The sequence below is a fragment of the Ovis aries genome, chromosome 1 (assembly GCF_016772045.2).
Source record: "Ovis aries strain OAR_USU_Benz2616 breed Rambouillet chromosome 1, ARS-UI_Ramb_v3.0, whole genome shotgun sequence".
NCBI classification, from domain to species: Eukaryota; Metazoa; Chordata; class Mammalia; order Artiodactyla; family Bovidae; genus Ovis; species Ovis aries.
In genome coordinates, this window is record NC_056054.1 from 93832704 (window position 1) to 93857300 (window position 24597).

At 46.4% G+C, this 24597-nt stretch overlaps 1 long non-coding RNA gene across 1 annotated transcript; it reads right to left on the reverse strand.

Moving 5' to 3' along the window:
- Window positions 1-1908: 1908 nt before the first annotated feature.
- LOC132658106 (uncharacterized) lies at window positions 1909-24597 on the reverse strand. Its single transcript, XR_009597171.1, has 2 exons — window positions 24484-24597; window positions 1909-2239 (listed from the first exon to the last, which is right to left on the reverse strand). It is a non-coding gene; the product is annotated as an uncharacterized LOC132658106 (long non-coding RNA).

The window sequence follows — 24597 nt, forward strand, 5'->3', positions numbered from 1 at the left end:
TTCCATTTACCTCCTGGTCCCACAGATGCCAAAGAATATGTATTCCAGACACTTAGCGCTTCCTATGTGCCACCCTTATTTTATAGATGAGGACACTGAGTCACAGAGAGAGAAAGTACCTTTTCCAAGGTCATCCAACTGGTAAGTTGCAGAATCAGGATTCAAACCCAGAAAGTTTAGCCCTATCCATGACGCAGAGTCAAATGGAGAGCTCCTGGCATATAATACGTGCTTGGCAAAAGGTAGTAGGATTAATATATTACCTCAGCATAGCCTCAGCTGTTCTTTTTTTACTATGTAAGATTGGACTATGACAGAGAGTTCACTTGGTAAAGGGCCAGTTGTAGTCAAGTCAGGGGTACAAAACTACACAAAGTGATTCTGAGTGCCTGACCTTTGGCATTCATATTTCGTAAGAGCTGGTTTGTGGTAAAAGCCATACCAGATAATAATTTCTAACTTTGCTGAGGCACAAATCTGAATCATAGATACTATTTGGAAGTGAGTTCATCGGCACTGGTCTCAAGCCCTTCATATCCCCTTCCCCTGACACAGCCAAAGGGCCAGCCCGGCCCTCCTCCCCAGCCTCCCACATCCCCAAGGCAGTTCAGGAACCTGCTTCCTGATTGTCAAATTCAAGTTTGATAGTTCTATAATGGGCATCCGATTTCCTGAATTCCCTGCCCTGCGTCACCCTCTGTTCTCCTATCTTCAGTATTTCTCTGGGTATTTTCAATATGGAAGGGGACTCATCAGAACAGCTTCTAATTAGGCCTGATATTTTACTTGCTGAGGCGGCAATATTCGTGGCATTAAGAACGAACATTAAGAGCAAAGGCGTCACCGAAAACGAGGACAACCAGCCAGGTATTATACGTACAAATGGTCCCTCTGCCATTCTCACCAAGCTGAAAACAAATATTCTGAGATCATTGACTAGCAGCCAATTAAGTTAAATATATAATTAAAAGAGAATTGGAACTGCTTTAAAATTGAACATATTAAATATTTGCCAATCTGAGCATGGTGGATTTGGGGGTTCTGAGTAGCAGCAGCAAATAAAATAGCTAGAGGTCTTAGCAGAAAGAAATGCAGAAAGCCTCATTTCTAAGGAAAATGCACGATGGCCATTTTAAACCCACCTTGGTGAATACTTGATGACGTGGAGGACGTGAACATGCCAGCGGTGTAGATTGCAGGGGCAGCACCATTGTTCAGAAGCAAGCTGTCACTGACATTGTTTCCAGATGTGGATGTTCCCAACAGGAGAAGGAGAGCGTGGAATTTCAGTAGGGTGGCCAGAGGGCAACAAATTCTCTTTCCAGTGTATGTCTCAAATATTGCATGGGACATATCTATACTAAAATTGTATTTGTTGTTTATCTGAAATTCAAATTTAACTGGGCATCCTGTACTTTTTGCTCAATTTGGCCGCTGTAAATCTATGTTGTGCAAGTAACCCCCACGATCCAGAAGAGTAGCTGAGAGACAAACGAACATCCTGGAGTGGCTCAAGTGCCGCGGGGGTGTCATCTGAGTATCTGGGCCCTTGCATCTTCATCTAGACAATTGGGAGATGCACACTTACTGTGCAGAGTTGTTGCTAAGTATCATCTGTGGAGTTATAAGGCACTTGACTGTCACATTTTATGTCTTTAGTCAATAGTAGCTGTGATGATATGTAGACAGTCTGTAGCCAGGAAGCCGCACATAGCACACTACTGCACAAAACAAGTTAGTTCTTATCTCCAAAGGAAAGAGAGTTGTCGGGTAAGACTAAGCATCATTTACACGTACCAACTATAACCAAGTACTTTGCAACATTATCTCATTTCAGCCTCATAATAACCCTACATAATAGGTATGATGATCCCCTTTTCATGGGTATGAAAACTGAAGCACAGAGAATTTAATTTAATTAAAATTTTATTTTTGGTCGCACTGGGTCTTTGGTGGTGCACACAGGCTTTCTCTAGTTGCGGTGAGCTGGGGCTACTCTTCATGGCGGTGTGCAGGCTTTTCCTTGCAGTGGCTTCTCTTGTTACAGAAAACAGGCTCTGGGGCACTGGCTTCAGCAGCTGCAGCATATGCGCTCAGTGGTTGCGGCTCAAGGGCTCCAGAGTCCGGGCTCAGTAGTTATGGTCCGTGGGCTTAACTGCCCCTCAGCATGTGGAATCTTCCTGGACCAGGGATCGAACCCATGTCCCCTGCATTGGCAGATGGATTCTTTCCCACTGGGCTGCCAGGGAAGTCCAAAATTGACTGAATTTAATTTAAAATTAATGTTACAGGTAATGTTACATAAGAGACAGAGCTGAGGTCCAAACCTGCTTAACTCCACATCCTGCAGCCTTTTCTTTGTATCATTCTGTCCCACACCCCCAGATTCCAGGTAGGCACAACCCTGCTAGAATAACACAGTAATCTGTTTGTCACGGAAGTGGTACTTTCTTAACCTCTTCACCTGAAGAGTCTTCACCTCTGATTATTGGAGGAGTTCCTTTTCCTGTGGGAACCCAGCTACAGTCTCATGTGAACTTAGTGAAAAATAGTTTTGGAAAATTTGAAACTCACTTCACTGTCAGCCTCACTGATGTGTCTCCTTTGCACGATAACATATAATTGGAAACTGTTAAAATCAGAAAATACATGCTCTTTTTATGTGGTTGGTGGGAAATTAAACAACTATGCACTCTGCATGCTTCCCTCATGTCCCATTCTGTCCTCATCCACACTCCTCCATGTTTTTGAATGAAACCAGGAAGGCTTGCTGCTCCTTTCTGCTTAGGAGCTTGACTAGTGAGCACAAAAAACGAAATGATGGGCAGGAAGGCCGCTGAGCTGGAAAAAGAGATGTTTTGCAGGGTGGCATTCAGAAGTCAGTATCTTTTTGAGCAACATGAGGGATCCTAGCTGGGGATCTCACTTAGGAAGGAAGGATCTCTCCCTTTGAGGGTAACCACAATGTGGGAAGAACAGGACTTGACGTTATTTCTTGCAGGACTGAAGGTATCAGAGAGACTTGGCCGAAGATGTAGAAGCAGGTGTCACACCAACCACGCCAGAATGGGAAGTCAAGACACAAAACCGGCAGTGTATAGAGAAATGTCCATCAGTCGTATTTAAACTGCTTCCCTCCGCTGACTTGGTTAGTTACCTAAATGTCAAGATGTGGAGACTTAGACTCAGTGACAGCCAAGATTTCTTCCAGTATGTGCCTTCCTCATCAGATTTCACCTTCAACCTTTTATTGTTTTATTGGTCAGAACACCCCAGTATTTTGGGATTACACCCTAATTCTACTTAGTTCCGTACTGTAATTTGACTCAGGCAAAGAACAACCATTTCAGCTCGCCCCTTACAATAGTAAGTTCCTTGAAAGGCACTTTGACGGGCTCGCTTGGCTCTTTACTGAAGCTTACCCTTTCCCTCTTGTCCAGTCTCCTTCTCTTTCATGCTCCTTCTACTTTGTCAGCAAAACTTGTCTTTACTGGGGCAACCCCAGTAGACAATACATTCCCTTTCTAAGCTATGTCCCCACGTCAGAGCTGGTTCCATGCCTGTCTCCCCACTGGACTCCCTCTTTCATATCATTCATCCTTGGCTCACTAATAAATCACCCAACATTTTGCAACCCATCTCTAGGCCCTCTCCTTGGGCACAGATGGAGGCCCAGCCCCTCTTCTGCACTCCTGGATCTGAGATCTGGTGGCGTTTCAATACTGAGTTTATGTTTGAATGTCAGTGCAGAGCTGTTTACACATCTGCAGGCCCAAGGGGGCTTATTTACCTGGAGCTCTGACCTAAGCAGAGCTGGTTACAAGCCCCAGGGGCCCCTCAAGGGCTTCCTAGGCCATGCCGACAAGGGTGCAATTAGGGAGCTGTGGAGAATCACTGTTGCTCAAGTCAGCCTGCAGCTTCCAACAACAAGCTTCTGACTGGCTACCAAGCTTCTCCCCTTGTTTATGTCAGCAGGTTTTCAAGTTGGAGATTTCCCAGTGGGGCCAAAGCCTTCGATGCAGAACTATATTTGTCACGTGTTTACGCTCAGGGCAGGTTCGGAGGCGCCCTCTTAGCCCATGTCTCTGAGCTCCCACTCAGGGCCACGTGTGGAGACAGGTCGGCTTCATAATGTCTGTGGCTTATCAGACACTTTCTTTAACCCTATGATTCTGTAGCTTCCGGGCTGCCCAAGAGTGCGTGAAGAAAGCTGAGCTCTCTTTATATCTGTTCACAGGGATTCTGAAGCCATAGCAATTTGGAACACGACTTGTTCTTTTGCAGAGGTGGGAGTAAGGAACTGTGGTTCTTCTCATTTTTCTGTTGGTATAGTGGATCTGCTTCATGCTCCCAAAGTGTGGCTGGTGTGAAAGGGAGAAGCATCCAGTAAAGAACATTGATTTGGTTTCCTTGGGTTGAGCGGTGGGGAGTAATGTTCATGAACATTAAATAGGTGATATTAAATTTTCCTCATAAACGAGTGATGGTGGAGGTAGTGGTTCTGGTGATGGTGTTGACGGTGGAGTTAGAAGAGGAAGATGAGGAAAGAGAGGGATGGTCAAGGGAAGGACACATTTCTGTCATTATTACTTCTGTTTCTGAGATCTTGGCTTGAACGATAGTCCAAATGGCATTCCCTTCCACTAGCTGCCCTATTAACTCTGAGTTTTGCTGTTGTTTAGTTGCTAAGTTGTGTCCGATTCTTTTTTGACCTTATGGACTGCAGCCCACCAGGCTCCTCTGTCCATGGCATGTCCAAACAAAAATACTGGAGTGGGTTGCCATTTCCTTCTCCAGGGGATCTTCCTGACCCAGGGATCGAACCCACCTCTGCTACATTGGCAGGCAGATTCTTTCCCACTGAGCAACCAGGGAAGCCCAACTCTGATTTTATCAGGATTCAAAATCATCAGGTTTTATGGACAATGACTGGATCTGAAATGAGACAAGTACAGTAATTTCTCACAAAGCTTCCCAATATCAAGGTTGAAGAGAGTTGAATCGTCTGTAGGTGTCATTCTTCTTTAGCTCATTTTGTCACTTTTAGATACAGAAAGAAATACTAGGGAGGATTATAGTGTTTTGTACCCAAAAACTGCTGGAGGAGAAAAGGCATGGACTTTGGAGTCATATAGATGAGAGTTCGAATTCCAGGCTTTGATTTCCTAGTTAATCACACTCTTTAAGCCTGACTTACCTTATCCATGAAATGAGAATAATAACACTTGCCTGACCAAGTTATGCAGATTAAGTGAGACAGGGCCTGGCATAAAACCAGTTTCTTTGATGCTCATACCATTTCCAACAGGGGGTCTAAGACAAGATGAAGATGCTCGCTCAAGGCAGTTTTATTCTAACATTCTGCTTCTCCTCCTTCTAGTCTCAGCCAGAACCAGTAGGCACTTCCTGTCCCAAACATTTTTGACGAGTCATATTTTCATTTATTAAGAATCATCTTGATTCCTGTGACTTAGGAATAACAAAGCTTCAGACATCAAAACAACCATTTAAAAAGAAGAGAGACAGAATGTAAGCATTCACTTGGTTGTTTTTCAAATGCTGCCCAACTGTTTTTTTCCACTGAACGGACTGATACTGTGGTTGACTTAACCATGTGAAATGATTCTATAACAGTTTTTTTTACACTATCGGATGTTTTCTTTGATGTCTGGCCCAAGTGCTTCTGTCTATGTCATTCCATTACTCCTACTTATGCCATCTAGTACCTGAATAAAATATTTAGATTCCACCACTTGAATTTGTTCCTTTAAAATATTTATAAACCATAGTCATGACTTCATCTAGTCCAAGGCTATGCATATTTAATTTTCCTTTATAAACAAGTTCTAGTTTCCCAACATCACTTGTTTCCTCTTTTGAAATCTTTCCAAAGTTGCTTTTGCCTTAAGATGAGGAGATGCCTCTAAGTGGATTGTTATCAAACAGACTCTACAAAATAGCTGTTCTGGAACCTGGGGTATATCTGAAAGGTAGATTTCCTGACCTCACTGCTAGTGATTCTGATTCATGGTTCTGGGTTGTAGGATCCTGGAAAGTGCATTTAACAAACCCACATCCACCCTTACACCGTCTCCAGGTAATTCTGCTGTGGGCTCCCTGTAGACACCCCCGCCTCCCCCTCTTGGAAGCAGTGTCGCGTCGTAGTTGATACAGTAACATGACATATAAGCCATTAGTTTCCCACTTTCTGATTTGCAATCACATTTGGGCCTGTCTTCCTTAAATTACAGCAAGATCACCTTGATTTCTATTTGAGTATTCCCAGACTGTTCAGTCACATACACCATTTTGGTTTACAACTGCATATGGCTAAGCATATTCATTAGAGACAGCTTTTACCCATTTAAGTTCTAGAATTTTCTCCCATTTCTATGCTCTTCATTTTCTGGGTTGAAGGGCATAGGATAATGAAGGGGGGCTTTCACTGCTACCTGCATAATCCTAGAAATCTAGCATTCTGCGTTCTATGTAATTACTATTCATATCTCATTTTTTATATGATTGTGACTCCAGTTAATGATAGTAATTATATTTGTGCAGCACTGTATGACTTGCAAAATATTTCACTTCTGTGATTTCATTTGATCTTCACAATAGCTCTGGTGTGGTAAGCAGGTCAGGCATTACACTGTTTCCATTTTACAGATGAGAAAATGCCCATAGAGAATAAGAAAATTGGCCAGGGATTTATAACAGGTAAACAGAGGACCTAGGACTTAAAATGATGAATCTACTCTTTCATGACCCTCCACCTTAAGGCCGTAATTTTTATGTTATCAGATCTACACTCTTGAAACTTTGCTGATTAATAAATTATAATATGACTGCTTCACTAAGGTATCTGTTATTCAGTATAGCTGTTTGAAATGGGAAAGATATATTCAAGTAGCACACTTTTAAGCTGCTTCTTAAGCATCGCATTGATATTGTCCACAATTATATGCATGCTCAGTCGCTCAATCGTGTCTGATTCTCAGCCTGCCAGGCTCCCCTGTCCATGGGTTTCTCCAGGCAAGAATACTGGAGTGGGTGGCCATTTCCTCTTCCAGCGGATCTTCCCTCCCAGGGACTGAACCTGCCTCTCCTGTGTCTGCAGGCAAATTCTTTACCTCTAAGCCACCTGGGAAGCCCCCACAATTATGTAACAATTCTTAATTCCTCAAAGTTATATTTTGAAAGTTAAAATAAAAGGCAGTGGCAATTCAGCACATTGTGAAAAATACACCTATTATACCTCAAAGGTTCAGCCCACACGGATGCCACTGGCCAGAGAGAGAAGATAAAAGGGAGATCTCAGTTCTTGAATAAAGCCTAGGCCATGTGTCTAGTTGTCCCAGGCCACTGTCAGTCACTAGGCCATAGTTACTGGAAAGTATTTACTGGACACTGGTTATATGCAATCAAAGATCAGCACAATAAAGGACAGAATGGTCTGGACCTCACAGAAGCAGAAGATATTAAGGAGAGGTAAAAAGAATACACAGAAGCATTATACAGAAAAGAGCTTCACGGCCAGATGAATCCCGATGGTGTGATCACTCACCTAGAGCCAGACATCCTGGAATGTGAAGAGGCCTTTTAGGGAAATGAAACGACTCATTATGATACTATAATGGTGGATACGTGTCATTACATATTAGTCAAAACCCACCAAGAGCGAACCCTGATGGGAACCATAGACTTTAGATGATGCTGTTTCAGTGTAGGTGCATCAGTTACTGCAAACACACCACTCTGGTGGGGGTGTTAATTATGGGGGAAGCTATGCGTGGGCAGGGTCATGACGTATAGGAGGAATCTCTATACCTCCTGTTCAGTTGTGCTGTGAACCTAAAATTGCTCTAAAAAAATAGAGTCTATTTAAAAATTGCATTGGGATGCCATTTATTTTGTTTACTGAGGCTTTTTTTTTTTTTGGTTTTGCTCCCCCCATAAATTCTGTAACTACTCCTATTGCCAGAGGCCCTGGGGATCTGTCTTCCAGGACCTGTGTTTCGGGGGATACTCAGAGTTCCTCTGCAGGAGCTTGACATCAGCTATGACCTGGGCTGAGTGACTGCTGATCCTGAAGGCTCACTCTGCTTCTTTGGTCCTCCTCCCCTTCCACTTTTCCTTCCCTTCCCCTCCGGTAGCTCTCCCCTCTGCTTCTCCCCCAGTCTCTCTCTTTCTCTCCTCAACACCCTCTCACCCCAACATCCACACTTGGGCTGTGTGTTCTCCGCAGTCTGCTCCATCTCCCTCCTCCCTCCCCTTCAGTCACAACTGCCTTGTGATGAGGGAAGAAGCTCTTGAACACCTGTGAAATCCTGTCTGGGCGGCAAAAGACGTGCTCATTGGCTGAATCATCAGCACAACGCTGCCATGTGCTGGAGTAGGCCCCAATTCCCCCACAAGTTCTCCCTTCCGTTTTCCTCCCTCAAAAGGACCCTGAGCCCTGCAAAGAGGCCGTAGAACAAGACTATGGACCGCCTGCCCTGGCTGCCTGCAGGCATCTCCTGTGGCTTCCCACCCACCATGGCTGGGCATACACTCAAACCATAAACTCTGCCAATGGCCACACATCCCTGTGTTGCTCACAAAGACCAGACGAATGGAGGCACTAGAGGGTGATGCCACATCAATCAAAGGTATGACCAATTAGGACAAGATAGAGGTTTAAACCTAAGGTTTTGACCCACAGTCCTGTGTTCAATGAGAAGCCCAGGTGACTCAGTGGCAAAGAATTCACCTCCCAAATGCAGGAGGTGCAGGAGATGTGAGTTATATCCCTGTGTCAGGAAAATCCCCTGGATAAAGGAATGGCAACTCACCCCAGTATTCTTGCCTGAGAAATCCCATGGACAGAGGAGCCTAGAGGGCTACAGTCCACGGGGTCGTAGAGAGTGGGACACGACTGAGGAGACTGAGCCTGCCTATGTTCATTCCATTATTCCATGGACTCCCCCCTTTATAGCCCTCGACCCCATCACACTCCACCCCCTTGAAAAGTCACTTCAGTCCCAGATCAATTGGTGGGAATGGGCCAACAGTGATATTTTTAAATTGCAGACTTTTGGCTTAATAAATTCAAGACACTCTTCAGGTCTCCATAGACACATGCAGTCACTAGTAAAAGAAAAAAAAGTCTCTCCTGCATTTTCCCTCTAATCTGAATTTATTCACCAACTTTTCCAGTATCTCTGCAGAACCTTTTACAAATTACCACTTGCAACCCTGCTAAAGGATGAAATGATGCATTCTTTCAGGCGGTGCTGCGGACTCTAAAAGCACAGACACTACCAGTGAATATGTGCCTGTATTGGATTTCTCAGCTGAACATCCTCAGAAGCCGGGGCGGTTGCTTTTCCACACCAGCAGGCAAGGTTTGTGGCCCCTGAGCTTGTGGGAAGGCAAAGTCCTGTAGAGAGGCCATTGTTTCCCTTGCCTTTGCAGATAGTATGAGATCAACTAACTGATGGTGGCCGATCTCCAAGACCAAGTGCAAGAGCAACTAGGGGTACCGTAATGGGAAACAGTAAATTGTAGAAGGTATTTATAATCTAGCCAACATAAGTCATGCTTTTTCTGGGAAACTGAAGTACTGAATGTTTGAGAGCCTAATGGGTTTTGAAGCCTCAGTAAGTGTGTGGGGATAGGCGCCAGGAGTGAGCAATCATTGTGACCGCAAGCCACCTCAATCCATATCTGAGATCCCCACTCAGAATGACTGGAAAGGCTCCAGGCTCTGGCAGCCATAAAGTCGTTCAGATTTGGGAGGCCCTGGGGAAGGCCCATCCTCAGTGATCTCCGGGCAGTTGCAATTAAAATGTAACCTCTTGTCAGACACTGATATAGGTATTTACATATGTCATCTTGGCAAACCCTCACCACAGCACTATTTGGACAGATGCGCTTATTTCAAAGATGGGGAAACTGAAGCTCAGAGAAGTTATAACCATGCATCTATTAAGAGGTGGAGCAAAATCCAAACTCAGTTTTATCTGATTCCAAAGCACATGCGTTTAACTACCTGAAGAGGTCAGCTTATCTTCATTCATTCAACACTCAACAATATTTAGTGAGCGTCTTCACTGTGACCAGGCTTTGGCTAAGTATTCAGGCTTCGCTGATGAAAGAGATAAGGGACCATACCTTCCTGGAACTTGAAATCGAATGAGTGAGCGTCAGGTCTGCCCTTATGGTTGAGTAGGTTGGAATAGGAGGAGAGTATCCCTATTAGCAGAAATAGAGGCTAAAGAATGAGTTATTTACGTATGCCAGCTTTTAAGTTCCAATCATATAAGGGCTTGTATTTAAGGAGCCTTCACGCATGAGTTATTGTGTATAATTCTTCCCCAAACCCTAATATGATTCCCTTCTGATAGATGAGGAATTAACACCCAGACAAATCGTTTGGCCAAGGTCACATAGCTAAGGACCCAGGTCTCCTTCATTGCAGGCAGATTCTTTACTGTCTGAACCACCAGGGAAGCCCGGAAGTAGAGCTGGAAAGTGAGACATGGGTCCACTTGACTTGGGTCCACAGAAGACACGTGATTGTGTTTCAGCTTCCAAGGTGACGTCCGCAGCTCTAAGGTAAGGATAAGGGAAGTGAGATAAAGGAAGGCACAGCAGTGAGGCAGATGGAGAGAAGGGAAAGGCGAGAGAAGCAAAGGGAGTAGAGAGCTGACCTAGTAAATTCTCACAGATGAGAAAGAAATACTGGGTTGGCCAAGAAGTACGTTCGAGTTTGTTCATAAGATGTTATGAAAATAACCTACGGAATGTATTACCACAGTTAGCTCTAAGTGGAGTTCATGGGTCTCAGCATCCAGGGCAGAAAATATCTGAGTCAGAAAGGAGATTTTGTGCTTCTCTTCCAATCTCGCTTTTTACATCCAAGGGAAATGAGGCCCTGAGACAACTAGCCTCCCCAAAAGACTCCCCAAGCTATCCCAGAGCCAAGGCTGACCCCTGGGTCTCCAGGCTCTTGGGTCTGGTCCTTTCCATGACCCCTTGCAAGGGCAAGATCAGTCTGACCAGTGGCCATGATGCTATAAACAGCTGTGGTCACCCACCCTCCAGTGCCTAAGCACCCGGCACTTGGCACCCACCTTCGCTACGTGGCTTGCAGAAAACACTGCCCCGGTCATGTGAGCTTCAGAGCAATGGAAAATTCCAGGTCAGTGAACAACCCTCCCTCCAGGTATCCTTCTTCATCAACCCTGCCTTCAGAGGCTCCCAGGCCCTTTGTCCCACCAGTAGTTAATATTTCACTTGGCGAGACTTGAGGGAACAAAGAACACGCACGAAGCTGGCCTTGAAGGGCCAAAGGTAGGCTGCCGATGGTGTATGATGCAGCTCATAAATAAGAACAAATGTACTTTGGATGAGAATGCGGCTTGGCCTCCTGCAGAACAGCTGGGCAGGCTATTCATAGGCGAGCAGAGCGTGCTATTTGCGTCTGCCTGGCATTTGAATGAGGCTCCCCTAACTGTGGCTGCTTGGCCGAGCAGATGTGAGTCACGAGCCTCATTCACGAGCGGGGAGTGGCGGGGGCAAAGGCGACCTGCCTCTCCAGTGCAGCCAAGGGCACACAGGGCCAGGAGGGGTGTGTCCAGGGATATCTCCTGCCCCTGTGGAGGGCTTGGGATCCAGAGAGCACATTTTGTAGGAATGTCAGCCTGGTCCCTAGCGTGTTTTGTAGGAATGTCAGCCTGATCCTTCTCCACGTGGGTGCCATGTGTCCTTGGACCCTTCCTGATCGCCATCTTCGTCCAGCATGTTGAGTGTGTGTTAGTCGCTCAGTGGTGTCCAACTATGCAATCCCATGGACAATACCCTGCCAGGCTCCTCTGTCTATAGAATTCTCTAGGCAAGAATACTGGAATGGGTTGCCAAGCTCTTCTCCAGGGGGTCTTCTCGACCCAGGGATTGAACCCAGGTCTCCTGCATTGCAGGCGATTCTTTATCATCTGAGCTACCAGAGAAGCCCCAGTTCACCTTTGTCCAGGCTCCAAGGCAAACACAGGAGACCATCCACAGCCCCTCCAAGGCCCCCAGGGAGGCGAAGTCCCCTCACCAGGCTGTGCTCCAATATCTCAGGCTTCTTGCATGAGAAAGCCAAATGGAACAACTATGGAAGGGCAGTTCCCAGATGTTGCACTGAGCCCCCATGCCTCCTGTTTCCTGGCCACCATACAACAAGCTTTCATGCTGGGGACTAAAGTGCTGAGTCTGGGGGCAATGAGTGTGAACTGACGTATGGGTGATTCTTTCCCATCCTTAGCACCAGCCACCCTGGAGATGTCACCCACTGCTCCTTCTCCCAGTTATGCAGTTAAGCATAGTTCTGGCTGGTCCTGAGGCAAGAATATGCCTTAAGGAGGGTCCACTCTGGTCCAAAGTCACCCCAAGAGGTCCAGCCTAGGCCTGGGTACCCCTCATCTAAGGAGCCCTGAAAGAGTGCTCCCAGGGCCTCACTGCAGAATCAGTTCCACTCATAGAAGCCTTAATGGTTCATATCCATCTCAGGCCCAAAAGAAAAATTCCAGCTATACCCCAAAAGCAAAGTGGCATTTAAGTCCACCAACCCCACGCGTCAGGAATGGGCCAGGTCCTCCTTCCTGGTGGTCTCCACTTCCCTACAGTGTTTCCCCCGCTCCTGCTCTTACAGACTGGAAGGCCCCAAGGGTTCGGCACACGATGACACTGGGGGCCCGTGCACACCTAGTCAAGCCTTAGGTGTGTTTGGAGCTCATCCAGCTGTGGATGGCTCAGCTCCCCAGCTGAGCCAGGCGTGCTGTGCCTTCCTCTCAGTAGCCCCACACAGAAGCTCACAGCTGGCCCACACGCAAGGAACTCACATGCGTTTAACACCTGACCACATCTCCGCAGCACCTAGACTTTGTTCCCAATAGGGAGAGACCTCTCACTGTGCATTTCCGTGGGGCCTGCTGTCAACTCGGACACAGAGTAGGTACCTACTCACCATGGTTAATCTGACTTGTCTACCCTGAGGAAATACGTTTGCAAGTGATTCAACATTATGGCCTAACAGACACAGACAGGACCATCTGATGCAAATTTACACTAATGAACATATTATGGCAGATGCTATGGATTCAAGGACTGACACAAATTCCACCTTCAACAAACTAGTAACCTATTTAGAAATTATACTTTTCCAGCAATCCTACTCCTGGGCATATACCTGAAGGAAACTCTAATTCGAAAAGGTACATACCCTCCAATGTTTATAGCAGCACTATTTACAATAGCTAAGACATGGAAGCAATCTAAGTGTCTGCCAACAGATGAATGGAGAGAGAAGATTGGCACATATATACAGTGAGATACCATTCAGCCCTAAAAAAGAATGAAATAATGCCGTTTGTGGCAATGTGGATGGACCTAGAGATTTTTTTTTTAATTTTTATTTTTACTTTATTTTACTTTACAATACTGTATTGGTTTTGCCATACATTGACATGAATCCACCACGGGTGTACATGCGTTCCCAAACATGAACCCCCCTCCCACCTCCCTCCCCATAACATCTCTCTGGGTCATCCCCATGCACCAGCCCCAAGCATGCTGTATCCTGCGTCGGACATAGACTGGTGATTCGATTCTTACATGATAGTATACATGTTACAATGCCATTCTCCCAAATCATCCCACCCTCTCCCTCTCCCTCTGAGTCCAAAAGTCCGTTATACACATCTGTGTCTTTTTGCTGTCTTGCATACAGGGTCGTCATTGCCATCTTTCTAAATTCCATATATATGTTAGTATACTGTATTGGTGTTTTTCTTTCTGGCTTACTTCACTCTGTATAATCGGCTCCAGTTTCATCCATCTCATCAGAACTGATTCAAATGTATTCTTTTTAACGGCTGAGTAATACTCCATTGTGTATATGTACCACAGCTTTCTTATCCATTCATCTGCTGATGGACATCTAGGTTGTTTCCATGTCCTGGCTATTATAAACAGTGCTGCGATGAACATTGGGGTACATATGTCTCTTTCTATTCTGGTTTCCTCGGTGTGTATGCCCAGCAGTGGGATTGCTGGGTCATAAGGTAGTTCTATTTGCAATTTTTTAAGGAATCTCCACACTGTTCTCCAAAGTGGCTGTACTAGTTTGCATTCCCACCAACAGTGTAGGAGGGTTCCCTTTCTCCATACCCTCTCCAGCATTTATTGCTTGCAGATTTTTGGATCGCAGCCATTCTGACTGGTGTGAAGTGGTACCTCATTGTGGTTTTGATTTGCATTTCTCTAATAATGAGTGATGCTGAGCATCTTTTCATGTGTTTGTTAGCCATCCGTATGTCTTCTTTGGAGAAATGTCTATTTAGTTCTTTGGCCCATTTTTTGATTGGGTCGTTTATTTTTCTGGAATTGAGCTGCGTAAGTTGCTTGTATATTTTTGAGATTAGTTGCTTGTCAGTTGCTTCATTTGCTATTATTTTCTCCCATTCAGAAGGCTGTCTTTTCACCTTGCTTATATTTTCCTTTGTTGTGCAGAAGCTTTTAATTTTAATTAGACCCCATTTGTTTATTTTTGCTTTTATTTCCAGTATTCTGGGAGGTGGATCATAGAGGATCCTGCTGTGATTTATGTCGGAGAGTGTTTTGCCTATATTCTCCTCGGACCTAGAGATTATTATACTAAATGAAGTCAGACAGAGAAAGATAAATATCATATGATATCATTCATACGTGGAATCTAAAAATAATGGTACAAATGAACTTATTTACAAAACAGAAATAGACTCTTAGACTTGGAAAACAAACTTATGGTTACCAAAAGTAGGTGGGGGGGAATAAACTAGGAGTTTGGGATTAGCAGATACAAACTACTATATATAAAATAGATAATCAAAAAGGACTTACTGTATAATATGCACAGGGAACTATATTCAATACCTTGTAATAAATTACAATGTACAAGAATCAAAGACATTTATATATCAACTGAATCACTTTGCTGTACACCAGAAAGAATGTAACACTGTAAAATAAACTACACTTCAGTTTTTAAAATTAAAAAAAGAAATTATACTTTTTAATATTCTTTGTGAGCAAAGATGATTCATACATAGAAGACATGGTGTTTAGGCTGTTTACGTAGAAAAAGAGTAGGGTCTCCTGCTAAATCATACCTTCATTCAATGTTTATGGGCATCTACTTGGTACCAGGTTGCTTAATCAAATTAAACAAGGCATAGGTGAGTGCTGCATGGATAACTCACAGTCCAGTGGGGCCAAAGGCGTGTTTCAAGGAATGCCTTACACTGGGGCAGGTGCTGCTGAGAAGTATGGCCTAAGCTCCTTGGAGGTAGAGGAGAGAAATGAATTCTTCCTGTGGTCAGAAAACGAGGATAGAGTTTGAGAAGGTCTCCCAAAGGAGGGGCCATTTGAAGGATGGACAGATCCAGATGGACAATAGCAAATTCTAGGCTGGAAAGTGAAAGTATTAGTTGCTCAGTTGTGTCTGACTCTCTGTGACCCCATGGACTATAACCTGCCAAGCTCCTCTGTCCATGGAATTGTCCAGGCAAGAATAATGGAGTAGGTTGCCATTCCCTTCTCCAGGAGATCTTCCCTGGAGATCAAACCTGCATATCCCGACTTGCAGGCCAATTCTTTATCGTCTGAGCCACCAGGGAAGCCGGAGGATATTAACCAAGGCATCCAAACCCAGCTGTGTTTTGGGAATGGAATTGTCTCCCCTGCAGCTACTATGGGTGATGGCTGGATGACGGCATAAGATCAGGTGACACCTTTGGCTAAGGGATGAGTCCTTTGCGTCTCTTGAACAAGTCTGCATGTCTTGAGGATACTTCCCAGTCTGAAATCGCTGCCTGGATCTACTTTTCCTAGAGAAGAGTTGGGTGAATGGCTAGAGTTGGGTGAACGGACTTTCTGACATGCAGGGCAGAACTTTTAGCTGGAAAGCAGGACCCACAGCATGACCAAGGACACCCTGGGCCACCTGGCAGGAGGCCATGCGTGACCACACCTAAGGTCTGACCAGCTAAGTTTGGACAGACCCACTCTAGTTCTTTCCCCTTCGTGTGACTAAGAACCTTATCATAAAAAAGCTGTAAAAATGCCAAACTTTAACCCTATTAAAGTCACACTGTTCTGGCCTTGGCCGCCCTAATGGGATTTTACAACTCACCCTCCCCAACAGGAGTCCTTGAATAGCCTGAGTCCTGCCAGAGTCCATGATGAGTGACTAATGCCTTCATGGACTGGAGCCCACCCCCATTATTCCCACCCTCCCCTTGCCAATCCCCACCTTGGCTCACTGTGACCTTCCACAGTGGCCTCCTGTTCCCTGACAAGTACAAAGTGAGAAATTGCCAGGGTTCTGGACCCCGGGAAGAATGTATGAGTGTACCCTGGAGGGCTCATCAGCTAACATGGTATTTTCCTTGGGATTAATGAAGCGTGATGGAATTCTTAGCTGCTGTTGTAATGATTAATATGTCAAGTCCGCATCACAAGAGAAGCGAACAGGAAAGGGATGCAGGAGTGAGCACGGGGTAAGGGTGGTTAGGGAGGGGGAAAGTGAGAAGGGAAGAGAGAAGGCAAAACTGGCGAAGGGAAAGGGAAGAAAGAGAAGAAAAGGGGAGGGCTGGGAGAAAGGGGGAAGGGGGGCTGATGGGGTTTTATTCCATGGGTTACATTGGATCAAACAGGCCTAAGAACTTTGGTGGGGGGGGGGGGGCGGTGGTGGCAGTCCTCCTACCCTGGGCCATACTGGTAGAAAGCTGGGTTGAGCCAGTTCAAAATGACCGCTCTCCTGGGAGTGGTTGTGAACAGAATGTTCTGCTTACTTTGTGTCATGAGACGTCATGGGTGCTTGACAACTAAGGGATGTGTTTTTTCTTCCCAGAAAAATATGCAGAAAGAGAAACTGTGCAACTAGTGTCTAGGGGCTCACCAAACACCTAACCTTCATAAAAGAGCCAAAAAACAGCCCTGGACTTCCCTGATGGGCCAGGGATATAGATTCCACCTGCCAATGTAGGGGACATGGGTTGATCCCTGTTTGAGGAACTAAGGCTTCTCTGGTGGCTCAGACAGTAAAGAATCTGCCTGCAATGCAGGAGACCTGGGTTTGATCCCTGTTGGTAAGATCCCTTGAAGAAGGGAATGGCTACCCACTCCAGTATTCTTGCCTGGAGAATCCCAGGGAGAGTGGAGCCTGGAGGGCTATAGTCCATGGGGTCGCAAAGAATCCAACATAACCGAGTGACTAATAATTTTGCTTGGGGAACTAAGACCCCACATGCCAGAGGGCAACTAAGCCTGTGTGCCACAGCTACTGAATCTGTGCTCCAGAGCCCGTGAGCCACAACAAGAGAAGCCACTGCAATGAGAAGCCCGCACAAACCACAACTAGAGAGCTGCCTCCACTCACCTCAATTAGAGAAAGCCCAGCATGGCCAAAATAAATAGGATAAATTAAGAGAGTAGTGTGAAAACAGACACTTAGTTCAGTTCAGTTCAGTCGCTCAGTCATGTCCGACTCACTACCATATGTAAAAATAGATACCCAGTGGTAGTTTGCTGTACGACTCAGGGAACTCAAACCAGGGGCTCTGTAACAACCTAAAGGGGTAGGATGGGGTGGGAGGGAGGTTCAAGATGGAGGGGACATATGTATACCGATGGCTGACTCATGTTGATATACAGCAGAAACCAACATTGTAAAGCAATTATCCTTCAATCAAAAAGAAATTTTAAAACTAACTTAAAAAAAGATCCCAGCCCTGCGTCTAACTGATGGTTTCAGCAGCTGGAAGTGTGTCATATGTCTCAGCAGCCCTCTGCAATGGAGGGCCTTCTGCAAACAGGTTTGAGAAGGGGACAGAGGCATCAGTCATGTGCTTCCTTTCTGCCAAGCCTTCACCTTGCTCTGCAAGGATATGACCCAGCTCCTCCGACCCTCAAGCCCACAGCTGAGGCTAACCCCAGGAGACTACACTCACTGGTCCCCTCCCCCACTCCAGGCCATCCAGATGCTCCCACAAGAACTGGCATCCACCCTGTGCATGCTTGTGCCCCAAGTCCTTGAGGCCAGCTCACAGAGAGGCTGAGGGACGGTGGCCAAGCTGCCAAAGAGAAAGATATTTGCAATGTAAATCAGTCCTGCCAAGCCAGGCTTTTTCCTCTCCTGCTGATTATTTTTATCAGGATGTATTATAATAATTTCATATTCTGTATAATCATGAGCTGGCTCTGTGTAAACACCCTCGCCTTTATTGAAATCACCTGTCAGTTACTACAGCTCTCTGAATTCTCTTTCCTGTCCTTGCATCCACTCTTCTCAATCACATCATGGGCCAGGTGGTTCAAGTTTACAGAACCCCATGTACTATCCTGTGGACCATCACATGTAGTAGCTTTCCTAAAAGAAGAGGGGAAAGAATCAGGTTCTGGATGCCCTGTAATGGCTAAAGTATCTCTGTGATCAGAAAACAGTACAAAGCTCCACCACACACCCTGGCTTACGTACCAGCAAAAACCTGGCTTACATTTCCAGCAGAGGATAGAATTACCTAATTCACAATCACATTTTACAATTGCATTTTGGAATATATTTTTACACCTAATATTGATTTATCTATTTAGTTCTTTGTCCATATTAAAACCATTGGTAAGTAGACCTGACTTCAACACAACCACTTACAGAGCAGCTGGCCCAGGGGCTCACTAGTGTGTACTGAGCTGCTACCTACCCACCCAGGGCTTCATGTGGGCCCCAGACCATGTTTCCTTAAGGAAAGAGATCCTGGGACTTCCCTGGGGGTCCAGTGGCTAAGACTTCGTGCTCCCAATGCAGGGGGCTCAGGTTCTATCCCTGGTCAGGGAACTATGAATAGATCCCACAGGCCGCAACTAAAAATTCCACATGCCACAACGAAGATGGAAGATTCTGAGTGCTGCAACTAGGACTCGGTGCAGCTAAACAAATAAACAAATGTTTTTAGAAGGAAAGAAAGAAGAGGTCTTGCAGGGCAAGCTGTCTGGCCTTCTGACCTTCACCTGCGGGGACAGGCAGGATTACATGATGAGAACCCCATCGATCAACAAAGAAGTCATGGTCTCAACATCCCTTCCCCACCCTACATGCCTGGGTGGCATCATGGGAAGAGGCAGCTGGGGCTCCTCTAAGGAGGAAGGGACCCGTCATCTAAAACCACTATGTTTCCAATTCTCAGTCGGGAGCTTTCATATTTCTACCACCTGCTGTAGCATACCCACGATAACTATTAGCTGTTTCCTTGATGGCCAAGTCCAGTATAGCATAGATCCCTAGCCCCTCTGCCTGGCACAGTGCCTGGCACCCACTGGCACTCAGTTAATGCGCTGTAGGTGGTGGTGGTATCAAAGCACAGGGGCCAGGTCAGGTGAAGGGAGGGTTGGTTACAAAGGATCACCAAACATGGCCAGCAAGATGTCATTTCATTAAAAACCCTGTCTCTTGGCTCTTTGACAACAGGTGGGAGAGAGGGCTCCCAAGGGAGAAATCAAACAGTCCCTTCTTTTTCCTCCTCGCTTCCAGCTCTGACTGCCCTCCACTCTCACGCCCAGTGTCTGCCTCCCAAACTCTGGACTAAGCTCCGTGTTCTGGGAAGGGTGGAGTTTCTTACAGGAAATCGAGTGGCAGGGGAGGTGAAAAGGGCAGTCTGGCTGGGGTGCTGGTGGGGCTGAGGCCACCGGGGCCTCTTCAGGCACAGGCAGGAAGGAGCAGGATAAGACTGCCCAGGGCGGGAGGTGGGAGTCTGTAGGGGAACCAAAATGGGGTGGAGGAGCCTTTCCTTCCATCTTCCCCTCCCCACGGCCATACCTTCACTTCCAAACATTTGACTCCTCACCCAGGGCAACCTGGAAACTACAGTTTTAGATGAAAGCAGAAAGCAGCCATAACCCTACATCCTTGTAGCTGCCTTGAGATCCCAGACCCTGGACCTCTTCCCAAATGCTCAGCCTCTTGGTCCGAGGAGGATAAGGGGAACACGGCTGGAGCTAGCCTGGAAAGGAAGAAGTTACAGACAGCAGCTCTTTGAAAGGAACAAAGGCCATACGAATCCAAGGGATCAGCCCATCCCCAGGACCCCAAGGGTGACTGCTTCGTAGATAGACAAGGCACACCCATTTCCATGGGGGTCATTTCATGGCTCAATAAAGCACCAGTGAGGAGTTGGCATCGGCGTCTCCTCTGTGCCTACATCCCTTTCGGGCAATCATCCTGTGCCTTACGTTGGGTTCAGCTGCTACGGCCTCTGTGGAACAGTTAAGACTCCGCTAGCTTGGATATAAAGTGAAGGCCCTTCTTTGACACCAGTAAAGGCTTTCATCATCCCCCCAAAGCGCTGGAGACCTAGAGATATCCATGCCTTAATAACCAGAGTTGCTGTGCACTCTACCTAGGATTTAACTTACCTGGCCAACTGCAGGTCATAAACCCAGCATTTCTTCAATAAAGCCCAGATCCATTTACCTTTTATCTTGTGGCTGAAAATAACTCAAACTCCTGCTCTTTGTTCTTTAAAGGTGAAAGATTATGTCTATTAATAATACTTATCAAGTCTTTAGAGTCCCTCTTGAGCTCCTAGGGTTAATTCAGGCTCCAGTAAATCCAAAGTCTGGCTGGGAGACAGGAGGTGGCAGGATTTCACCTGCAAGGTCAATTTTTATCTAGATCAGGGCTATGCTACATTAATTTATCACCAGTGGAATATAAATATCAACCCACCAAGAATGATAGATTTTGACATGAGGAGTGGTGGGTTATTCAGGAATTTTAAAACAAAAAGCCTAAGAGAAATGTATATTTCTTAGCACCAAGAGAAGAGCTAATACCTGTCATGTTGAAAGTGTCCTTACGTCTCTCCCTGCTCCCCAGTTTGATGACAGGTTCCCTTCTCATCCTTCCCATTAAAGCTTCAATTTTACCCTCTCGCAGTGGCTTCTAGGACCACTCCTTCTAAGCCAGATCCCATCCGCTATTCTCCTTCTTTAATTTTTAGTTATTCACTTATTTTTGGCTGTGCTGGGTCTTCGTTGCTGTGCGGGCCTTTCTCCAGTTATTGCAGGCAGGGGCTGCTCTCCAGCTGCGAGGCATCTCGCTGCGGCAGCTTCTTTCATGGCGAAGCGCAGGCTCTGGGGTGAGCTGGCTTCACTAGTTTAGTTGCAGCTCCTGGCCTGTAAGGCCCAGGCTCAGTAGCTGCGGCGCGTGGGCTTAGTTGCTCCACGGCATGGGATCTTCCCAGACCAGGGGTCAAATGCAATGGCAGGCAGATTCTTTACCACGGAACCACCAGGGAAGCCTCCACCTGCTATTCTCATCTAGGCAATGGGAACAGCCTGAATGAAGACTATAACTCAGGACAGAATATGGTGTTTCTAGGGATGGGTGGATGGCCAGGGTCACTCCACTGTGAGTGCTGGGGAAGCGGTACAAGATAAGGTTGGAGAACTGACAAGGAACAGTCTGTGCAGAACTGGCGGGCCACTGTGAGAGGTTTCTCCTTTATCCCAATGTCCAGACCAGGGAAGAAGGATTTGCAAACACTTTTTGGCCTGTTTCAGTACTGTATGTCTTTCTATGGCTGGCTAGTATTACACTGTATTTATATATCACAACTTGTTTATCCATTTATCTGTTAATGGACATTTGGTTTCTATCTTGTGGTTATTATGAATTATGCTCCCAGAAGGAGTATATGTTTGTAAAATTTCTACCTATCAGATTGACAAACATTAAAAACAACATTGAGATATTTTAAATTTCTTTGATGTTATAATGTTATTTGTACCAGTGGCCAATGAATATGTTCAAGCATGATCAGATTCCTTGATGTGGACAACAGCAGTCTTCTTGATGTTTGTCACCAATCAGTGAATCTGGAAATACGTGGTGGGTACTCTGTTGTTCATGTTGTTGTTCAGTTGCTAAGTTATATCCGACTGTTTGTGACCCCATCCGTGGACTGCAGCATGCCAGGCTCCCCTGTCCTTCACTCTCTCCCAGAGTTTGCTCAAATTTATGTTCATTGAGTTGGCGATGCTATCAAACCATCTCATCTTCTGTCATCCCCTTCTTCTTTTGCCTTCAGTTTTTCTCTTCATCCGAGTCTTTTCCAATGAGTCAGCTTTTTGCATCAAGTGGCCAAAGTATTGGAGCTTCAGCACCAGTCCTTCCAAAGAACATTCAGGGATGATTTCCTTTTGGATTGACTGGTTTGATCTCATTTTTGGTCCTGGGCTATGTGCTGTGGCTGGTTGGATTTCTGAAAGAAGTTGTTTGTGAATGGACCCAAGAATCTGCACATCTTTTAATTGGTTTAAGCAAAGTGATTCAGTCATAGTGATTACACTGATTCAAGCCGTAGTGCAGGTTAGTGTTTGCAGAGACTCACTCCCCTGAGTTAGCCCCTTGGAGTGGAAGTGAACTGTCTAGAGGGTTCAGCAGAGCAAAAGGAGATAAGCCACATCACAGTGGGGCCTGAGCCACAGGGGGACCTGCCTGGAGCTGAGCAGACCAGCTGAGGGCTCCATGGAGCCTCAGGCTCTTTGGGGCCACTTTCATCGCTCCCCCATTTCCAGGGCGTAAGAGCCTCTGCCTGCCTCACCCCTCCTCCGGCCTGCCCGCTTCACTGCCCCTGCCGCCCTCCCCTGCAGCCACCCCACCCTTCCCTGGAACACAGAGTTCTCTGCTGTGGACTCTGGGAGGGCCCTGAATCAGGTGCCAGATGAAAGATGTGCTTCAGCGAGGAGGAGAAGGAAGGAGGCAACTGGGAGGGAGGGAGAGAGGAGAAAGGGACTGTTCTGGAGTTTCCCCCTCATACATTCCAGCCCTTTCTTTTGACAAAAAGCAAAGGGAGTAATTTTCTTTTAATAAACTGAAATCAAATTTTGTTTGTTGGATTTGGTCAGCTTCCTTAGTGGCTCAGACAGTAACGAATCTGCCTGCATACCCAGGGAGACTGCAAAACCTGGGGAGACCCAGGTTTGATCCCTAGGCCAGGAAGATCCCCTGGAGGAGGGCATGGCAACCCACTCCAGTATTCTTGCCTGGAAAATCCCATGGACAGAGGAGCCTGGCGGGCTACAGTTCACGGGGTCACAAAGAGTCGGACACGACTGAGCTACTAACACTTCCTTTTCCATGATCCCACTCAACTTCCACATTGCCCCTCTCTTTCAGGACACTCATCCGCAGCAGCAACCGCTACAAGAAGTACCTACTGTGTGTCAGGCAAGGACAGGGCCCAGGAGTTCAGGTGGCCAACTGCCATGTTTGCCAGGATCTGGGTTTCCCAGGACATGAGACTTCCACTACTAAACCCGGGACAGTCCCAGGCAAATTGGGAGAGCTGGTCACCTTAGCAGGAGTTGACCATCTAGGAGAGTCAAGCAGACAGGTGTGGCTTGTGGGCAGCGGCAGATGGAATAAAGAGCTTCCCCCTTAGAGCTGGAAACCTCTGCTTGGCCCTCAGCTCCTTTCCTGAAAGGACCCCAGTGCCTGTTTTCATGATGCCAAACCGAAGCTCCTAGGATAGGCAGGCAGTGGTGTCGAGACGTTTTCTAAGATCACTTTCATTATATTGAGCTGTGGGAGCCTGTCCACTGGCTCTATAGTCAAAGGTCAGCTAAGGACAGGCAATTAGCTTGCCCCTTTGGGCCTTTCTCTTGGTGACACCACCTCTGAATTCAGAACAAAGGCTCCTCATTTTGCTTGGGCACAGAGTGTTGAATGTGAGAATGCTGCCACCTGCTGGTCACATGGGGCTGTTTTTCAGGAGGTGCGCTGACACCCCCCAGAAGAGTGACAGGTGATCCGAGGGACTGCTGAGCCCACAGGCCACAGTAAGACCTCCCAGACTGCCCAGGGCCAGAGCTCTAGGGAGAAGCAGCCAAGGACCCTCTCAAAGTACACCTGGAAGAGCCCCGGAAGCCCCCCAGTGTCTGCACTCTCAGTCTGGCTGTGGAGTCAGAATTCCCAGCTAGGATGGATGCTCTTTTAGCTATACAGTACAGTCCCCTGGACCCCAAAGGTGTGCTGGAGCAGGCTGCACCAGAATCTACAATTAAATATCCAGAAATTGTACAAGCTGGCATAGCAGCTTGAAATCAGTGCTGGTAGGAACATTTACACCATGAAAATTGGCAAATGCTACAAATCTCCCAGCCCCACCCCACTCTAATGGGTTTGTCAACATGTCACTGCAAAGCCCCTGTCAAGCTTCAAATACTGTGAACTGGAAGAGCGAATGTACCAGCCTGCTAGCAGGAATTTTCTCAGATAAAATTCCATACCAAGTATGGAATCAGTATCAGAGAAAAGAGATATATTCTAAGGAGGTTGTGGGGAAGACATTGGAAAAAAAAAAAAAACCCTCCCTAAGAACTATGGGACTTCCCAGGTGGCGCTAGTGGTAAAGAACTCACCTGCCAGTACAGGAGACATAAGAGAAGCAAGTTGATCCCTGGGTTGGGAAGATCCCCTGGAGGAGGGCATGGCAACCCACTCCTTTATTCTTGTCTGGAGAATCTCATGGACAG